We start from the raw sequence: 22,221 nt of genomic DNA, 5'->3' as shown, positions 1-22,221 counted from the left end.
CTTTTGCATATGTAAAAAGTACACAACCATTTGCTAGTGAGAGTCCATGACTCTCAAGCTTTATAGTGTAATAGGATTTTCCAAAGAAACAAAATCAGTAGGCAATACTTCATAGATAGAGACATTTAGTTTAAGGAACTGGCTCACTTGATAATGGAGGTTGGCAAATCCATAATCTGCAGAGTAGCCTAAAGACCCAGAGAGGAGTTGGTGTTGTAATTCTAGCCCAAAGAGAGTCTGCTGGCAGAATTCTATCTTCCTACAGAGGTCAGTGTTTTTCTTTTTTTTTTTTTTTTTAACATTTTTTATTTATTTATTTGACAGAGAAAGATCACAAGTAGATAGAGAGGCAGGCAGAGAGAGAGAGGGAAGCAGGCCCCTGCTGAGCAGAGAGTCCGATGCGGGACTCAATCCCAGGACCCTGAGATCATGACCTGAGCCGAAGACAGCGGCTTAACCCACTGAGCCACCCAGGCGCCCCGACGTCAGTGTTTTTCTAACAAGAACTTCAGCTGTTCATTCATATTGTGATCTACTTTATTTAAAGTCTACTGATTTAAATGTTAATTTTATCTAAAAAATTGCCTTTACAGAAACATCTAGATTATTGTTTGACCAAATATCTGGGTACCATGGCCTACCAAGTTGACACAATAACCGTTATGATGGTGACTCTTCCTTTACACCTAAGTTCAATTACTCCTAAAGAAAATTAATAAACAGAACAGTATATGTAACCTGAAGCAGAAGTACTAGAACAGAGGGACCTAGTGATTAGAATGTTCATCTATATCATATTCTTCTCTCCTTCCAGGCAAGTAAGAGGGTTACACTTTTCCACCTTCTAGTGAAGCAGGACATGTGACTAGTACTGGGTCTTTTTTTATGAATCAAAGTTATGAATTTTTATCTCTGGGTGATGCTTTTAATTACCAATACAAGATTCTCCAGAGCTTTTATCCTGCTGTGTTGGCCAAATGGATTGCATTCTCCACATGGTTTGAAAACATGATGGTGGAACCTGCAACCATGTGGCTTCCTGAGATACTACATATGTTGCCCCGAAGCATTGCCGGATGTGTTGTGAACTTTGCATGAAACCACTGAGTTTAGGAGATTTTCTTTGTTTCTACATCATAATCTATTCTGACTAGTACTTGAACCAATGAAATAAACATGCTAAATTTAATGAGAGAATGAATGATATTAGCAATGTGAAACACAGCTAGAGTCATAAAGAATAAACAAGTGGAAGTATTAGGTATAAAAAATTATTTGAAATATGGAACCTAATACATAAAATGAAGAATCTGTTGAATGCACCTAAAGACAAATTTAGTTGAATTGGAAAACCACACTGGGAGAACCTCCAGAGTCATCAGGAAATAATAAAGAGTTTTAAAATATTTTAAAAAAAGGTAAAGAGATATGAAGGATAGGAACAGAAGACATAATGGAATGTTCAGGAAAAAAAAGTAAGAATGAAGTGAAGAAAATATTTGAGGAAATAATGGAAATAAATTTCCCAGTATTAAGAAGTAAGTTTCAGATAAAATGGGTTTATAGAGCATCAAGAAAAGATATAAAGAAAAAATAATCCACACCTGGAAATGTTGTAGAGAAATTTAGGAATATCAGAAACAAAGATAGAATACTATATAATTTTAAAGGAGTACTTACAGAGAAAAAACTGTAACTTTGTAGTTTTCACTAATAATACTAGAAGGAAGAAGATAATGAAGTAATAAAAGGAAATGAACTTTGACCTATAATTTTATGTCCAGCTAAATTACCATTCAGAGGAGGATGTAAAATGAAAATACTCTGTCATTAAAAAAAAAAAATTATATGTATATATCTCAGAAGGATTATCACACAAAGATCAACATTAAGAGCACTTTTGAGAAACAATTTTATGAGATGAGGTAAGACAGATATGAAGGGTAACCAAATATTAAATATCTTAGAAAAAGTTATTTTTATTAAAAAAAAAAAACTAGGATTAATGGGAAGAAAATAAAAACATAGTCCATCATTGACTTCCAACTTAAATTCTAGCCAGGATGATGGGAAGGAGAAGACCACATGGACCCAGTAGGGCAATTGTACTTTACTTGTGAAGGATAAGACACCAATATCCATACTTAGAGGGTTAATATTGTTAGGGTTGTGACAGTTCTTCCTTCTCCCTCTACAATTTGTTTTTAACCTGTTACTCTGTTTATGTTTCTTAGGTTTAGAGTTTTTGTTTTTTTATACAGAGAATGAATGAATCATAATGATGCCTAGTTTCTCACTACTCTTTCTGTAAGGCGTGGCCTACTGTGTCTCTCTCTTTCTCTCCCTCTCTCTCTCTCTTTCTCTTGCTGACACACACAAATAATGAGGTATATCACTTTCATTTTCTTATCTGAAGGTTTTTAACCATGATTGGATTGGGTTAAATTCAATCTCATGTCCCCAGAGTTAAAAGTTTTAGACCTACTTCATTTCTTTTTGTTTCATTGAGTATGTTTATTTTTCATTTAATTTTTTTTAAGATTTTATTTATTTATTTGACAGACAGAGATCACAAGTAGACAGAGAGGCAGCAAAGAGAGAGAGGGGGAAACAGGCTCCCCACCAAGCAGAGAACCCAATGTAGGGCTTGATCCCAGGACCATGAGATCATGACCTGAGCTCAAGGCTGAAACTTAACCCACTGAGCCACCCAGGTGCCCCATTTTTTCATTTAATTTTTGATGCTAATTCAACAAGACACCATGAAAGCCAAAATGAATATATGTACTTTTTGGGTGAAAATATTCTAACTAGAGTAACAAATGTAAACCTAGCACAGAAACACATATAACTACCCTATATACTACTCTTACTACTAATATTAAAGATGAATAACATTTTATAATTTATATCTACATATTCATATAAACATAAAATATGTAAACATAAATATATCAAATTATACTATCATGTGAAATATCATTATTGCTATTTTATAGATAGGGAAATCATAATTCAGAGTATTTAATTTCCTATGAGTATAGTAAGAATGTAAGACTTGCTGATTTTCTGTTTGATTCTCCTTATAATACAACATGTTGTGATTTCAAACAATGTAGATTGAGTATGTTTTTACTACTACTTCATCTTTCAAGCCAAACTCAGTCAATCTTTAACATTCCATTTTCAATTTTAACCAGTTTCTCTGTGATCATATTTGTGAACACATACACATATACAGAGAAGATCACAGCACACCTTCTGCCTGAATACATACTCAGAAGATGTAGAAAATGCATCTTTTTTCCTAATACTTGATTATTTCTTCTCACAGTGAAGACTATAATTATCAAGTGATTATTTTATGTCACACACTATATACACTAAAGAATTCCATAATGCTAATATTAGAAAGTATCTACATTCTGATATGAGGCTCCATGAGGTTAAATTCATTTGGTTGCTTAACATCTCAGAACTAGTAAATGGCAGAACTAGGATTCAAATCCATGTCAACTCCAAATCTTGTGTGTTTAATAACTTGGCCCTGCAGCTTGCTGAACCTGAACATAAAAGTTCCAGGGATTAATTTTGTGAGTTAGTTCAGAAACAATATACTCAATATGTAACATATAGAAGAGTCTTAACAAAATAGACTCAATATGTAACATATAGAAGAGTCTTAACACTGATGTTCTAGGGCAAGCCTAGAGGCCCTCTAGGGGAGGCCCTCAGGAGGAGAAAGTTATGAAAGGGGCCCAGACCACCCCTAAAATAGAGTTGGAACCATTCATACAAGAAATTTCAGGTACTGGGTACCTAGATTGTGGTAGCAAGGGGCCACAGCTGGCTTCAGGTAGCCTGTCCCCTTGGCCCCATGGATTCCTTGCCTTGTAGAGAAAGGTGCAGCCAGAGAAGGGCCCAGGTGGTACCTAGTTCCGGTTGTCAGGGTAATAGTGGTATGTGGTAAGTATTTAACTGCTAAATTTTCACCCAATGAAAGGAAATGAGATTTCTTAAACCAAATGAAAAGGCAATTAAATGGGACTTAGTGTGTTTTAATTTGAAGAAATCTTATGTAAAAATCAGTCAGACATTGGACATTGTCCTTATACAAATAGTCATTAAGACAAGTGAATTAACTTTACTAGTAATGAAAGTGTTGTGGATTTAAAGCAATAATAATGTCATTTTCATCTTACAAATTAACAAGGTATCCTTTAAAATAAGACAAAGCTAAATGCTGGTGAGATGGAAATGAGGCTACCTCTCAAATGGGAAATTAGTGGCAGCATTTTCTGTCATCAAGTTTTTTAAAAGAGATTGAAAAATTTGAATAAAATATCTCAAAATTTCCCAATTATTTGGCCCAATAATTTTACTTATTGAATTTAGCCTAAGAAAATAATCTGGAATGCCTAAAACCATAATATGTATAGATATGTACATGACAATATTGTATATAATGATTTAAAATGGAGGTAGTCTAGTAAGCTTAATGATTAAGGAGTAGACATATAGGATTTAGTATATATATATATATATATATATATATAATTGATTATTAGGTACTATTAGAATATGACTTACAGGAGTGTCTGGGTAGCTCAATCCACTAAGCACTTGTCTCTTGATCTCAGCTCAGGTCTTGATTTCAGAGTTGTGAGTTTAAGTCCCACATTGGGCTCCATGCTGCCTCCCGACCTCCAGCCAAAAAAATGGATATGACTTAAAAGGTTTTGATAGCATAGGGAAAATTATGCATTGTAAATTTAAATTTCAAAAACAATGATAGCTTTTTTGTTTATAAAATATTTTATTCACGCCATAAAGATAAGTCTAGATAAAAGACGAGAAGCAATTATACTAAAATTAGAAATAAAGAGGTAATGATTAAAATAAATCCTATAGTCGGTAATCATTGAGGCAGTTGGGGGTCTTGAAGTCTGTGTTTTCCACAGTTGATTCTCCATAAAATGAAGAACATACTGAGACTGTGATTTTGTGAATAACTACAAAAAATGTGTATTGTTGAACATTCAAGCCACTTTAAGCAGGAAGGATAATATCCCATTGATTTGGAAAAAGGTGTTTTTAAGAGCAATTAATGGAGATTAATCATTGTTTTTGGCCCATTTTGATTGCGACAAAGGAAAAGGGTTTCTACTGATGTCATAGATAAAAGGTTACTCTTTATTTTTTTTATTCATGTAATATCATCGTTAGGGGGACCATTTGTGAAAATCCATGTCCTTTGTGTGCCCCCCAAAATTTTTTGTTGTTGTCATTAGTAATGTTTCATTAGTTTATTTAACAAATCTTAACAGAGCCCTCACAGTATTCCAGGATTGTATTAAGTACCTGTAGTAAAAGAGAATACAAACAGAAATGGTCTATATATTTTGGAATTCTTTAGAATTGCTGGACCAAATGTAAACATTCCTAATAAGCTCTACATTCATATTTAGTTGTTCCTCAGAAATGCTTAAGAGGGGTGCCTGGGTGGCTCAGTTGGTTAAGCATCTGCCTTCAGCTCAGGTCATGATCCCAGGGTCCTGAGATCAAGCCCTGTGTCAGATTCCTTATCAGCAGAGCCTGCTTTGCCCTCTCCCTCTCCCCCTCCCCCTTCAAATAAATAAATAAAATCTTTTTTTTTTTTTAATTTTTTTAATGCTTAAGAATGTCCCCCTTTGAGAAGAAAAGATAATCAGGTCAAAACTACAGAGGCATCATGGAGGCAGGCCACAGAGGGGTAGTTTTAGTTGCCTTACTCCAAGGGAGTGGTTGAAATGTCCACGATTTGGGCTCCAGAGAAACTGCTTGTGATAGCAATGAACTGACTGCAAAAAAAAAAAAAAAAAAAAAAAAAAAGACAAAACTTTGATTCATTGCAGAGTTTGTAAATGACCTTCACTGAGATATTCTTTAGCCTATTTGAGTACCTCCATAAATCAAATCTGAAAGTGGTTATTTCTCATTGAGTCAATTCTTAACATTCAGTGTAATCTCCAAACAGAAAGCCTGAATGACTGCAAATGTATTCTGCACTATGATCAGATGTGCTAAGAATTTGATACCTTTGAGGTATCAAAAGTGAATAATTTAACATTCATTTCTTTAATATGTGTTACTTCAACTAACAATGAAGAGGAGAGCAGGCCTCACTTTTATTTTTTTTTTTTAATTTTTGATCAAATGAGGAAAACATACTTGACTTTTTTTTTCCCCCTGGTATTAGTATGTTCTGAACAAGTAGTTATAAATCAAGTACTAGTTGACTCCAGAGGAGGCCCACAGATCTTTCCCCAGCAAGGCTGAACAATAAATTAAATTCAGATTCTTGACGGTTTTATAGTAAGCACATTTACTCAGTACTTGTGCACCACGAAGCTGTGATTGTAGAAGCAGGTATGCTACTTGTCAATTTAAATCAGGTAATATTGGGGTGCCTGGGTGGCTCAGTGGGTTAAAACCTCTGCCTTTGGCTCCGGTCGTGATCCCAGGGTCCTGGGATTGAGCCCTGCATCGGGCTCTCTGCCCAGCAGGGAGCCTGCTTCCTCCTCTCTCTCTGCCTGCCTCTCTGCCTACTTGTGATCTCTGTCAAATAAATAAATAAAATCTTAGAATAAATAAATAAAATAAAAATAAACAAATACAAAACAAATGAAAAGAAAACCTCTCAGCTTTCTCCTTATTGACTTCTTAAAGAATAATGAGGAAATAGATTTTGTGCCTGGTATCTTATAACAATTACTTGGTTAAAAGTCATTATTAACAACTGGATGATGCAGAATGAAAGAAACACCCATTATACACACACACACAAATATAGCTTGATGAGGAACACATTTTGTTAATTGAACCAACATTTTAAAATTCCGAGTATTCATCCAACTGCACTCACTTCATCTTTCTTTTTTTGTTTACATAAGAAACATTTATCTGCTACTTAAAAGAGAATTTTTTTTTTTTAAGCAAGGAAGATTGGAGGGGCAAGGGGAGCGGGAAAGAGACTCTCAAGCAGGCTCTACACCAGCACAGAGTCTGACATCTGACTTGGTCTCACAATCCTGAGATCATGACCCAAGCAGTAATCAATAGTCAGATACTTAACTGCCTGAGCCACCCTGGTGCCCCATATATTTTTTTAAAAGCAGTGCTGGCAGTCAGTTTTCATCAGTAAAGTTCTTTGTCTTCTTTATCAGTTTCCCTAAAAAACATTTGTGCTTTGGTATACATTTGGCTCCTTTAGAAAATATAATCACTTAAAAGAATTATAAACTGTGAAACAGTTTTTCAACTTCTTCTGTGATAGGCATTGATTGCAAATAATATGTCTTTGTGAAAACTCCCATTTTTTCCAATACATTATGGTAGACTTAATTATTATTCCAACTCTTCACCTAACATTACCCCCACTCCTGCTCCCAACGCCAACTCTTCCCAAGAGGATTATACCTCCACGTGTTTTGCCATATTATTTGCACTACCCCCTCCCATCATGGGTGGAAGGAGTAGAATTTCCTATTCCTAGTGATGCTGAGATTGACCATGAAACTTGTTTTGGCCAAAGTAAGCATTAAAAAGGCATCATATATTTCTACTTGCTCTCTCATGTCTCAGTCATTACCATGACATGGACTCATGTTAATTCTTCAGTTAGTTTTCTGGTCCTGGAAAAGGGTGAGAGAGGTGAAGCAGAGCTGCTTAGTCTATCCTAGTGAATCTGATGCAGACCCATCCTAATTGACTGCAGAACTATGAGAATAGTGACCATTGTTTTAAGCCCCTGAATTTTGGGTAGTATGTTACACATTATTTTGGCAATATGTCACTGATACATCATGACTACCCTTAGTGGTAAGTAACATTAAAGAAATTCCTGCAATGTATTCTTTCCTTTGGTAGGAGCCTAAGTGACCTCCTTCCATTAAGTATAGAAAAGAACAACTTTTAGGAGACAAGAGATTACCTGGTTTCTGGTCTTAGCAAACAAGTGAAGTGGTCTTTGACAAGTCCCTTAATCATTCTGTGCTTCTTTTTTTTTTTTTTAAAGATTTTATTTATTTATTTGACAGAGAGAGAGATCACAAGTAGGCAGAGAGGCAGGCAGAGAGAGAGGAGGACGCAGGCTCCCTGCAGAGCAGAGAGCCCGATGCAGGGCTCAATCCCAGGACCCTGAGATCGTGACCTGAGCCGAAGGCAGCGGCTTAATCCACTGAGCCACCCAGGCGCCCCTCATTCTGTGCTTCTTTTGTAAAATTGAAAATGGGAGTACTTTGACACCTAAAGATTAGATTTGTTGATATCTAGATCCAGATTTTTTTATTACAATATACAGTTTCATGAAAAGATGCCATATCATTATTTAAGGACACTCCAACTCCAACTTTGTTATTTCATGTAGTTGCATAGCAAATTAGTGACATTTTGAACTATAGGAGTTCTGAAGCAGGAATTAGGAGTCTTGGGGATATACCCAAAGGATAGGGCCAAGAGCTTACACACTGAGCTGAGATTTGGGGAACCCACATAATCAAAAGAATTTTGGTGTCTGAAATAAGATCCGAGATCAGGATTGGCAAGAGATACAATTCTCTCAATATGTGTGTCTGATCCTTTTCTAAATCCACATGCTTTCTTAGTTCTTTCTCCTGAGTCTCAGAGGAACATGGTTATCTTTTGTCAAGTGTGTTAAAATAGCAGAAGACCATTGTTAGAGTTATGTACATCCTACCAGGTTTGTTTGCTCCTTTTCATCTTTTGGTTGTGGTTTACCATAGGAAATGGTCACGTACACATATGTTCAGATCAAACAAACTTAATTACTTTGCCAACTCTCATCACCCCTCCTCCACAGGTTAGGTTAGGGAGGCACTTAGCTGAAAGACAAGGTTTATCGAACTCCCAGGCTATTGTGACAAATAATTAACTTACAATTTTTTTCATGTGTATTTATTTGTCCCTCATTACATTTTATAGAGGATTTGAGGCAAGGAATTGCCAACAGTCAGGGAGACTAGAGAACACAGACTTTTAGCTGGGTGGCAAACTGCCCAAATTGATGAGCAGAAAAGAAGAACGGGGATTGGGAAGCAATTAACCATTTCTGCCATGGTGGTAAATCTCTGTGTTTCACTCCTGAATTTATGGCTCTATAAAATGTTTACTTTTTCCTGACCTAAATTTCTGTTAATTCAACATGTTCATTTTTTCAGATTGTAGCGATTATTATAAGTACACATCCTTAGATGCTATATACTTGCCCAACATAGGTACTTTTTGCCAAGTTAATCTTCTGTAAGACATGCCTGTTCAAAATTCAATGATTTGTTTTTTTCCCCCAGCTTTTCTTTTTTTTACGTTTTTATTTAAATTCCAGTTAGTTAACACACAGTGTAATATTTCAGGTATACAATATAGTGATTCAGCACTTTCACACAGTACCCAGTGCTCATCACAACACATGCACTCCTTAATCCCCATCACCTATTTCACCCATCCCCCAACCCATCTCCCCTTCGGTAACTATCAGTTGATCAGTTGCTTGGTCTGCCTCTCTCTCTCTCTCTTCTTTTTTCCCTTTGCTCATTTATTCTGTTTCTTAAATCTTACATATGAATGAAATTATGGCATTTGTCTTTCTCTGACTTATTTTTCTTAACATAGTACTCTCTAGCTCAATCCATGTCCTTGCAAATGGCAAAATTTCATTCTCTTTTGAGAGAATTGTATATAACATACACATCTTTATCCATTCATTAGTCAAAGAACACTTGGGCTGTTTCCATAGTTTGGATATTATAGATAATGCATGCTATAAACATCAGGATGTATGTATCTCTGAATTAATATTATTGTATTCTTTGGATAAATACCTAGTAAAGCAGTTTCTGGATTGTAACTTTTTAACGTTTTGAGGAATATCCATATTGTTTTCCAGAGCCGTTGCACCAGTTTGCATTCCTACTAACTGTGCAAGAGTGGTCCTTTTTCTCCACATCCTCACCAACACGTGTTGTTTCTTTTGTTGTTGATTTTAGCCATTCTGACAGGTGTGAAGTGATAACTCATTGTAGTTTTGATTTGTATTTCCCTGATGATAAGTGTTGTTGAGCATCTTTTCATGTGTCTGTTGGCCATTTATATGTCTTCTTTGGAAAAATGTCTATTCACATATTCTGCCCATTTTTAAACTGGATTATTTGTTTTTTATGTTGAGTTGTGTAAGTTCTTTATAGATTTTAGATACTAACCCTTTATCAGATATGTCATTTGTATTTATTTTCTCCCATTCCACAGGTTGCCTTTTAATTTTATTGACTGTCTCCTGCCCTGTGCAGAAGCTCTTTATTTTGATGAAATCCCAATAGTTTATTTTGCTTTTATTTCCCTTGCCTTAGGAGACATATCTAGAAAGAAGTTGCTATAGCCAGCATGAAAAAGGTTACAGCCTGTGTTCTGCTCTAGGATTTTGATGGTTTGCTGTCTCACATTTATGTCTTTAATCCATCTTAAATTTATTTTTGTGTTGTGTAAGAAGGTGTAAGAAAGCATTCCAGTTTTATTCCTTTGCATGTTGCTGTTCAGTTTTCCCAAACCCACAGCTAATATCATCCTCAGTGGGGAAAAACAGAGCTTTTCCTCTACAGTCAGTCCACTCTCACTGCTATTATTTAACATAGTACTGGAAGTCCTAGCCATAGTAGCCAGACAACAAAAAGAAGTAAAAAGCATCCAAATCAGCAAGGAAGAAGCTAAACTTTCACTATTTAAAGATGACATGATACTCTCTATAGAAAACTCAAAAGACTCCACCAAAAAAACTGCTAGAACAGATAGCAAATTTAGTGAAGTAGGATACAAAATTAATGTACAGAAATTGGTTGCATTTCTGTACACCAATAATGAAGCAGCAGAAAGAGAAATTAAGGAATCAATCCCATTTACAACTCACCAAAAACAATAAGATACCTAGGAATAAACCTAACCAAAGAGATAAAGGCTCATACGCTGAAAACTATAGAACACTGATGAAAGAAATTGAAGAGGACACAAAGAAATGGAAAGACATTCCATGCTCATGAATGGCAAGAATCAATATTGTTAAAATGTCTACATTACCCAAGGCGATCTACACATTTAATGCAACCCCTATCAAAATACCAATAACATTTTTCACCCAACTAAAACAAACAATCCTAAAATATGTGGGGAAGCACAAAAGTGCCTGATTAGCCAAAGCAATCTTGAAAAGGAAAAGCGAAGCTGGAGGCATCACAATTCTGGATTTTGAATTATATAACAAAGCTGTAGTGATCAAAAAAAGTATGGTACTGGTACAAAAATGGCCATATAGATCAATGGAGCAGAATAGAAAGCCCAGAAATTGACCACTGAATGGTCATTTAATCTCTCACAAAATAGGAAAGAATATCCAATGGCAGAAAGACGTCCCTTCAACAAATGGTGTAGGGAAAATACAGTGATTTCTATTCAGGATATTTAAACTCTGTTTGTTGCACACCACAGACATTTAGCTATGCGTTTTTACTTAAGATCATCTCCATAATACTAGGAACAAAAGGAGGTGACCTATGATCATTTAATAAATAGGCATTATGAATGCTAACAGTTACCATGTACATTGGTGGAATGCAGGCAGAGCACGAGCCAGTGAACTGTGGATTTTCTAACTAAATCGTGGAATAATTTTACAGTTGCACCAACCACAGAAAATTCTGAAGAACCATTCTTTTCCCTAATTGCACAGGAACTTCTGCAAGAGAATTCTAAGATGTTACATCTATCACACATTCTCTGGGTTAGTCTTGTGAAGTTAATAGCTTAGGATAGAAAAATCAGACAATACGCAGCAAAGTTATTTCAGGAATAAGTTTGAAGGGACTCTCAACATAGGCCTGAGTTAGGAAAGTTTTCAGGACACCGTGAAGCACAGCCTCAGGAAAGAAGACACCACAGTAAAATGCTGACAATCAGCAATAGACTGGATTCCACAGTTGCTTTGTGCATATGGCCATGGGTTAAGTCCTGCTAACTCTTATTCTAGCTCAATGTAGTTGCCCTGAACAACAGTAGTAAATAAATTAATACTATTTTACATCTGTAAGGGTCCTTGCAAATCCATCATTTCAGGTTATGTCTTGTTATTTACAGATCACACATAAGGAAATCAATGTTTTTAGGAATAAAGCCCCTTTGCCTAGATCACAGAAACACCAACCAACACCTTGGAGACAGTTTATGAAAAAGAGCCAGACGGCCTTGTCCAGAGAGCTTACTGAAAACACCAGGTACTGGAGGATCAACACTAGTTTTATCAGCCTATATCTTTTCTGACCCTGGACCCCAATTTTTATCTCTGTTATTTCTGATTCCTGCCCTATTTCTGATTCTGGCCCCCCTCCACCCATCCCTCCACCTCACCCCCCAGCTGAATTTCCATGGTAACTAACTTTATTGTCCCTCAGGAATTGTGGTACTATATCTTCTCTCCTCCTTCCTCCCCGTGCAACCTCATTGAACACTAAGTTTTGGACCTTTTATGTCTGTTACAGCATTGGTTATAAGACAATAAGTGAAAGAGCTGAGCCCTGACCCAAATCAAAAACACCAAATCCATTGTTTTTGCTGACTTACCATAATACTTTTCTGAGTCAACAGTATGATTGCCATTGCTATTTTAAACAAAAGTGTGATTTGAGCAGCTATTGAGTCACAGATGTAGGTGAACAACTGTACATTCATAGGTGCTTTAACTTTCATGTTATGCCATGCATTTTAAATGTTTTTTAAATTAAGCTGTGAAGCAGAGCCAAAGACTGCATTCATTTAATCATTCATGTAGTTGCTTATCACAATTTATATTCTGGTTTTTGTTAATTTCCAAAATTTATGCCTTTTTGAGGCTGTGTTATATTCTCTTGTGTAGATGTGCTTAGTTAATTCCACACTGTCTCCCACAGTTGACTATTTGGGTTTCTTTTCTTTTTTAACTATAAAAAATGCTGTACTGGTATATCTTTAGGATAAATTCCTAGAACTTATTCCTGGCATTGCTGGTTGAGAGGGTATATGTACATTTATTTATTTATTTTAGGGAATGTATTTTATTTTATTCTTAGATGGAATACAAATTCTGCTCTCATTCTTGGATGAGATGTAAACATACGACATAATATATAATTCAAAAGGAAAATAAAAACGAAAACAGTGGAAAATATTACCAGTTCTCCTTTTGATAAGTAACCACTGCTAGCTGCTCCTTATATATCCTTAACAGAGATATTCTATGCAAATACAAACATATGTATATGTTACGAGAGAGGGATTTTTCTTATCTGTGAGTAGTTATGTTTTCTTCTTCATTGCACTTAGGAGGGCCTAAAGACTCTAGCTATTATGTCACTGTTCATGTTAGGAACACACTTCTATATAGTTTCCTTATTTAGTACCTGCCATATATCAGAATTATGAAAGATGTTATTTTTAAAGCATGTGATTCAGCTGATTTTCATTTTGTCTTTCTATTCACTCTGTAGGGAGGGATGGCCATGGATATAGGGAGCTGCAGTGTTCTGGTCCCACAAGTTTTTAAAGTTGTTTTTTTTTTTTTTTAATTTTATTTATTTATTTGACAGACAGAGATCACAGGTAGGCAGAGAGGCAGCCAGAGAGAGAGGAAGGAAGCAGGCTCCCTGCTGAGCAGAGAGGCCAATGTGGGGCTCGATCCCAGGACCCTGAGATCATGACCTGAGCTGAGGACAGAGGCTTTAACCCACTGAGCCACCCAGGGGGCCCTGGTCCCACAAATTTTTAAAACATGATCCAGTCTGAGCTGATGGCTCTCTATGGCAGAGACTGTACTATGTCACAAAGTCTGCTTTTTCTGTCTTTTGTAATGAGAGAATTTAAGCTGGATACGATTGTATAGTTAGGAACTTTATTACATAAGCTCTCTTCTGGTAGGTGTGATCATGTGACTAAGTTATCACTGATGGTACCAGAGTGGAAGTTAGGTGTAGAAACTACTTTAATTTTTACTCTGGATTTATGTGCATCCTTTCTCCACAGGCGTGTAGATAGATACGTCCTCAAGTTTTGAATATGCAGAATAGTCCAAAATCCGGATGAGCAACAAGATGAAAGGAACCTGGGTCCCTGCGTGATTGTGTGAAGCCCAGATGTTCCAACAACCTCCTTGCTTTCCTTAGGGGGTATTACATGAGATAAAAATAGATTTCTGCCTCTTAAAGCCACTGTATTTGGTAGACCAGTTTATTACAGAGCTTGTCCTATATATTAACTAATACATCTCCATACCTGGTTCTCAGGAGACAACTTACCATTCCTCTGCCTTCTGCTGTGTGCCTTGTAGACTGCTTTCTTAATCTGCTTCCTTATTTTGGTTGAGCATTAAAGAGTGAGCTGGAGATCATTTCATTGTTTTCATTTGTGCTTGTTTCAAAGCGTCTCTGTTGATGGTTAGTTTGATTAGGCATGGAATTCTAGTTGGGAAATAATTTCCCTCCAGAGTTTTGAAGTTATTCCATTTTCTCTGTTATTCTACAAATAGTTCATTTTGATTTATGATTTTTATTCTCTCTCTATTCAGAGTTTTAAAGTCTTCTTTTTTTCCATTAAGGTTCTAAAATTTCTCATTGTTGCATTTTAGTGTGAATCTGTTTTCATCCATTGTGTTTGGCACCCAGTGGACCTTTCAATCTCTTTTTTAATGCTGGGAAGTTTCCTTGAATTATTTCATGGGTGACTTTCTTCTGTTTTCTCAGTAACTTTCCTAGTAAGCTGCCATTTTTTACATGTGGAACCTCCTAGACTGCTCCTTTTTTTTTTTTTTTTTCCTTAACTTTCCCTCCTTCTTTGTATCTCTTTTTCCTTTTGCCCTATTTTCTATGACAAATTAATCTTCTAACCCCTCCATTGATATCTTTCATTTCTGCCATCATTTTTTTTATTCTTAAGAACTACTTTTCTTTTCTTTTTTTCTTCTTTTTTTTTTTTTTTTTTTTTTAGTTAGAGCTTGCTCACCCTTTTTTTTTTTTTTTAAGAGTTTTTATTTATTTGTCAGAGAGAGGGCGGGGAGAGCACAAGCAGGGAGAGTGGCAGGCAGAGGGACAAGCAGGCTCCCCACTGAGCAAGGAGCCCAATGCAGGACTCGATCAGAGGACCCTGGGATCATGACCCAAGCCAAAGGCAGACGCTTAACAGACTGAGCCACCCAGGCGTCCCAAGAACTACTTTTCTTTAAATATTTCTTTCTTATTATTTCCTGACCTGATCATGGATATCATGCCTTCTTTTATATTTGGGAAGATATCAATAATAGTTGTTTTCCTTTTATTTTCTTGTTCACAAAGACAATGTCTTCCAAGTGACTTTTTTCCCCTTGTGGATTGTGATTATTTGTTTTGATTGCTACCTTCCTGTTACAGACTTTCCTTAGATGTTTATGGATTTATTCTTCTCTGCTTCTAGAGTGACTTTAAAAAAACAGACTGAATGGTCTGAGTATGGGAATGGGGCTTGAAGATTTCACAGTAGGGTGGGTCTTGACAGACCATCAGTCACCATCTCCAGATGTCAGTATCTGTATATATTTCTTTCTGAGATGATCAGGTGTCCCAAATAAAGGTTTCCCAGTCCCCAGCCTAGAGGGTAGAGATTTGACTGCCAGAGTTCAGGGTATAGAGAAAGGTGGGGGTTCCAGCCTTCAGGATTCACTATTTATATTCCACTTAGTGCCCCTTTCTTAGTAAGTCATCCTGGCTCACAACTTTGCTTAGAATGGCCAGCCCAGAGATCCTCCATTTAAAACTATTCTGAAGAATAATCTTTCATACTTCTATTAGAGTGGAGTTGGGAGGACAGTTACTCCATGTTGTGGAGTCTAGGAGGGCACGATCAGTTTTTGCCATATTGCCTTTATTTTATTCTTTTCTCGCCCTTTCATTCTCATTTCCAGGAATACCAGAAATCCCTGGTGTTGCCAGCTTCTCAGCCTTTCGAGGATTCTTCAGGGTAAGTCAGATTGTTTCTAGCTATTCTCTATGGCTGGTTTAGGAATTTGGTTATATTAGATCTACTTTATCAGTGGCCATATACTTAATCTGATTTTTTAAATTAGTACATTTGTAGCTGCTTTTCTCCCATATTTGGGATAGTATATTTTTGTTGTTGCTATTTTGGAGAAAGAGTAAAATTTAGACGTGTGTTTTCAATGCTATTTTTTTTTTCAATGCTATTTTAACCTGGATCTCTGATGATTGCTTTTATAAGCCATTTATTTTTCTCTTAGACAAGCAGAGAAGGTTTAAAGTGACTTATTTTCCCCTATGTATATTCTTTGGTAAAAAGGAAAATGCAATTTTATTATGAAAACTGATGGACATTATTAAGAAATACTTACATTCTCTCAGGGAGTTAATTTAGGCCCAGAAGAATGCTATGAACAGAGATGATAAAATCTAGTGACTCTCCAGTAAGTCTCAGAATCTATTGTTTAATATTCCATTTATTTAAAGGATAGAACTTGTGTCAAACATGTTCTTGGGATAAAAAATAAATAAATAAAACTATAATCCTGAGAGTTAACTGGCTACATACTGAAACTCATTTACACAAAAGTGATGTAAAAGAAATTAATCAAATGAATCAAAACTCAGAAAATGTGTTTGTTTGCAGGTGACAAAATGGTAATAAACTCTAAGAATATTGAAAATTCCTTCCTGTTCATTGCTAATTGGCCTTCTTTTAAGAAGGAGTATGCCAGTAGGTACCCCAGCGAAAGAGGACTTGATCTATTTCTACTACTTTTGCCTAAATTGATTCCACATTAGTACAGGCCCCAAAGTGCTTCTCTTTTTTAATTCCATATTGAGTTCACTGAATCACTGACTGTAGAAAATAAACTTTCCATATCCCCTTGCAGCTTTCAAATGAGAGGTTTCCATGGCATTCAGACTTTCTGAAACCCATTAAAAAGCCTGAGAGATAGAGAGGCTATAATTGTTACCACTCAGGTCCAATATAATCAGCTGTCCAACTACTCATCAGCTCCAACAGAAGGCTTATCCCACTGCTTCCTGCTTCTGATACGTCTCTAAGGATCAGTTACCTCTGCCAGGACAGAGAGGGAGAGTGAATGATCTAGATTCTAGTTTGCAAGCCAACTATCCCACACAGAACAAGCTCCTTTCTCACGGATGTGCTGGTGGGGTGTCTGACATTTGCAGGGTGTAAGATGTTGGCATATTTGAAGTGGGCTCTGAGGGCATATCTCTGTACAGAGAAACCTAACATGAGGATCCATTTATAGGTTCATTCTGGGCTTGTGAAGTATCAGCAAAGCATGGTTCATCATGATGAAACTCTTTTTAAAGATGCATTACGGATTCATGTGGTCGTTCAGTAGCAGCCACTAGGATATATACTGTGTCTTGTCAGTCCTCCTTTTCTGTGAGTGTTGTTCCTGAAGATCTGGCCAGTTGGCCCCTGAAGGGAGATAAAAGGCCCTTCTGAAGGACTGTTTGCTCCCAGGAGCCACATACATTTTGATGGAGTATTTAGAATATTTAGAGCATAGGAAGATAGATTATGCCACTTGGAGACATATTTTAACCCATATCTACCACAGTATTTTGTGCTTTTATGTATATTATGGTTGTTTGTGTCAGGTGGAATTTATTTCTAACAGTCATAGAAAATTTCTGACTAATTCCAGGCTGGTGACATTTGGAAGGAAAAAGAAAACAACCTATACCTTTCATCATAATAATCTGCTCTTCTTGGTCTGCTCTTCTTGGTTGTCCAGAGTTAGTTAAAGAACCTCGCTTTGTCTCTTGCTCAGATTGGCTTTTCCCTCAGGCATCTCTTAAGGTTTTTATGCACATAGGAAGGCCTCCAGACAGCAGAGCTGTGACTGACTGGTTTGTCTACACTGCTTCCCATCATCCTTTGTCTGGGCTTTTTTTCTCTTCTGTTGTTTATCCCAACATCCCCCAAATGCCCTCTGACTTTATCTCTTCATCCCTGAGCTTTCTAAGAAATGCCCTGTGAAATGAAGGTTACTGATGATTAAACTGACAAAGAGTCATTCTGTATTTCTTCTTAATATTAGCATTGTGGCCAAGAATGAAGTAACCCTTGTGGGATTTCAGATGCCAGTGAAAAATTGGAGGAGTAATCTGAGACTGGATGATTTGCAGTTATCTGGAAGTTTCTACTTAATCTGTTTTTTTAAATTAGTACATTAGTAGCTGCTTTTTTCCCATATTTGAGATAGTATATTTTTGTTGTTGTTATTTTGGTGAAAGAGTAAAATTTAGATGTGTGTTTTCAATGCTGTTTTAACCTGGATCTCTGATGATTGCTTTTATAAACCATTTATTATACTGTCCTCCATAGAAACATACCTATATGTATCAGTTGGGTTTCCTAATTGAACACTGTGAGAGAGCTGGTGATTCCTTAAAAGTGCCTAAATGTGAACTCCCTACCCTCCAGCATTTCCTGCCTTGAAGAACAACTCTAGATTTTGTAGACTACATGAATTGAAAGAAGTGAGCCAGGCAGCTGCACTTCAAAGATTGATTGACTGATTGATTGATTGATGGATTGATCTTTTATTTATTTATTTGAGAGAGAAAGAGAGAGCGATACAGGGGCGGGAGGGCACAGAAGAAGAGAATCTCAAGCAGATTCCTCCCTGAATGCTCATCCTGACCCAGAGCTCAATCTTACCACCCTGAGACCATGACCAGAGCTAAAATCAAGAGTCAGACATCTAACCAACTGAGCCACCCAGGTGCCCCACGCACTTCAAATTAAATACAAATCATAAGTCAGTATGATTTGTTTTCACTGTGACACTCAAAACTCCTTTCCCTGTACATTAATCACCTAGCAATTCTGAGAAGGAGCATTATATGGACAAAATACTGCTCATTAACCAGCCCTTCACAGAGAGAGAATGCATGTGAACTATTTCCTGAAAAATATGTGTTATCAGAATTTGCAGGTGGTCTGTTACAGTAAGACTCAGTTTGGAAAATGCTTAAGGATGCAACTTGAAAACTCTCCATTATACAGATAGGGTCACAGAGTCTGAGTGATGGGAAGTAATTTGTCTGAACTCGTAAAATACATTAACAGCAGAGCTTAGATTAGATTCTCTTTCCTGGGCCATTTTTTTCCCTTGTACCATGCTGCCATTAACATTTAGCAGCAATACCATATGTGCATTTCAGTTAGTTCAATGTGAATTAGGTAGTAAGTTTCACCAAAAAAAAAAAAAAAAGAGAGTGAGAGAGAGACAAAAAGTCTTAGAATCATTATTTAGGCAGGTCATAAAGATTCAAAATAACAAAGCATTGGAAAATTCTATGTCCTCCAACATTTTATCTTGAATAATTTCAAACCCAGAGACAGATTGGATGAATAGTACAAAAAACACCTACAAACCTTCATTTAGATGCTTTCTAAAAACAAAACATTTTCTTATATAGCCAAACCACATTAATGAAATTGAACACTGATATAGTAATATCTATTAACAACATACAGCTTTCATTGAAATTAGTCTAGGATAATTCCCCTGCTGTTGTTTCTTTTCATGACTTTGACTATTGTGAAGAGATCAGATTAGTAGTATGGGGTTTTTTTTTAAGCTTTTGGTAATTTAGATTTGTTTATTCCCTTATGATTAGATTCAGGTTAAATTTTTTTGACAACAACACAACATGCAGAATGTTATGTCCTTTACCGTGCATTTGCTTTTTAAAGGTCACTTCTCTAATTTATAAGCAATCTGTGCAGCCGATCTTTTGCAACTTTGTGAATACCTGTTCTTGAACAAATTTCCATTCACTGATTTGAGTATTTATTAACAATACTTTCCTGAATCAAGTATTATCATATTGGTAGTTGCGAAATGGTGATTTTATAATTTATCATTTCTAACACATTTATTAGTTTATACTCTTCTGTCAAGAAGAACTTCCGTTCTTACTAAGGATTCATAGTTTTTTTATTCAATGTGTCATCATCTATTTATGTGTGTGTGTGTGTGTGTGTGTGTGATGGCCAAGTGAGAGCTCTTACAGTAGAGTTACTGTGTCCTTTGGCATCTGTACATCAATTTTTTTGGCACTTCCTTAGTTTCTGGCACAACACATTTTTCCAGAATTGCTTTGAATATTTCCTACTTCATATCTGGCTATTAGCTCTAAGGAGTCCTGATTCCTTGTATGAGGAACTGTATTTAGAAATCAATATATACATATATATGCCCATCTTTCTTAAACAAGAGGTAGAATAAAATTTCTGATCTGCTCACATACTTTGCTTAAAAATATATTCTACCAGTTACTTCATATCTGTTCTTAAAAGATCTTTCTTCACCAGTCAGAATGGCTAAAATTAGCAAGTCAGGAAACAAAAGATGCTGGCAAGGATGTGGAGAAAGGGGAACCCTCCTACACTGTTGGTGGGAATGCAAGCTGGTGCAACCACTCTGGAAAACAGCATGGAGATTCCTCAAAAAGTTGAAAATACAGCTACCCTACGACCCAGCAATTGTACTACTGGGTATTTACCCTAAAGATACAAACATAGTGATCTGAAGGAGTATGTAAACCCGAATGTTTATAGCAGCAATGTCCACAATAGCCAAACTATGGAAAGAACCTAGATGTCCATCAACAGATGAATGGATAAAGAAGATGTGGTATATATACACAATGGAATACTATGCAGCCATCAAAAGAAATGAAATCTTGCCATTTGCGACAATGTGAATGGAACTAGAGGGTATTATACTTAGCGAAATAAGTCAATCAGAGAAAGACAATTATCATATGATCTCCCTGAAATGAGGAAGTGGAGATGCAACGTGGGGGATATGGGGGTAAGAGAAGAATAAATGAAACAAGGTGGGATCGGGAGGGAGACAAACCATAAGAGACTCTCAATCTCACAAAACAAACTGAGGGTGGCTGGGGGGTAGGGGAGTAGGGAGAGGGTGGTGGGGTTATGGACATTGGGGAGGGTATGTGCTATGGTGAGTGCTGTGAAGTGTGTAAACCTGGCGATTCACAGACCTGTACCCCTGGGGCTAATAATACATTGTATGTTTACAAATATAAAGGTTGAAATATTACTCAAAAAAAAAAAAAAGGTCTTTCTTCTTCTTTTGTACAACTGAATGGTACTTCACAAACTATGTTTCTCTTATGTTTGGGTTTTTAGGTTGTTTCCAGTATTTTTCTATAGTAAATAACGCTAAATAAAAATGTACATATGTATTTTTAATATTATTGGAAGTGCGTATTTGTGGTAGAGTCGTAAGCTATCTGGGTTAAAAGATAAATACATACATAGTTTCTCAGATATTTCCAAGTATAGCAATTGTGCAATTTTGCATTCCTCTAGCAAGGTAGGGATTACTGTTTCTTCATGTTCAAACCAACAAAATGCATAGTCAAGCTTTTGAATTTTTGCAAATTTGGTAAGTGAGAAGTGTTGTTTAAATGTGTATTTCTTTTATTATGGGTGAGGTTCAACTTTTTTTCCTATATCTAAGATCTATGTTTATTGATAATTAACTGTGATCGCTTCTTGGCTTTTTGGCGAAGATCAAGTGTATTGATAATTAACTGTTAATCTCCTTTCCTATCAAGTTTTTACCTTTCTTTCTGTATTTTTCAGAGATCTACCTATGTGTATTAAAGATCTTAGTGCTTTGCAGGCAGCATATTTTAAAATATTTTTCTCTTTTGACAATTTTCTTTTAACTTTTAATTTTTTTCATGCAATGTACTGTTTTAAAATTACATTCATCAGTCTTTTGAAACTACATCTTAGTTGCTCACACCCACATTATAAAATTGAGATCATAATGTATTTTCTTCCAAAACTTTTTTGTTTTCAATTTTTTACTCTTAGATTTCTGATCCATTTGAAGTTTATTCTGGTAGTTAGTGGAAATATGCACCTAATTTTCTCTTTTTCCAAATCACTGAACAATATTCCCCCAAATAATTTATTAAAAAGTCCATTTTTTCCTCCTGTAATTTAGAATAACGTGTTTATCATGTTAAACTTCTATATGTTTTTGGATCCATTTCTAGACTTTCCACCAGTCTGTCCCTCTATGGAGATTTAAGTATTTTGAATATGTTTGAT

The sequence above is a fragment of the Meles meles genome, chromosome 3 (genome assembly GCF_922984935.1).
Source record: "Meles meles chromosome 3, mMelMel3.1 paternal haplotype, whole genome shotgun sequence".
In the NCBI taxonomy this organism is placed as follows: Eukaryota; Metazoa; Chordata; class Mammalia; order Carnivora; family Mustelidae; genus Meles; species Meles meles.
Note: the sequence above shows the minus strand (reverse complement) of the source record.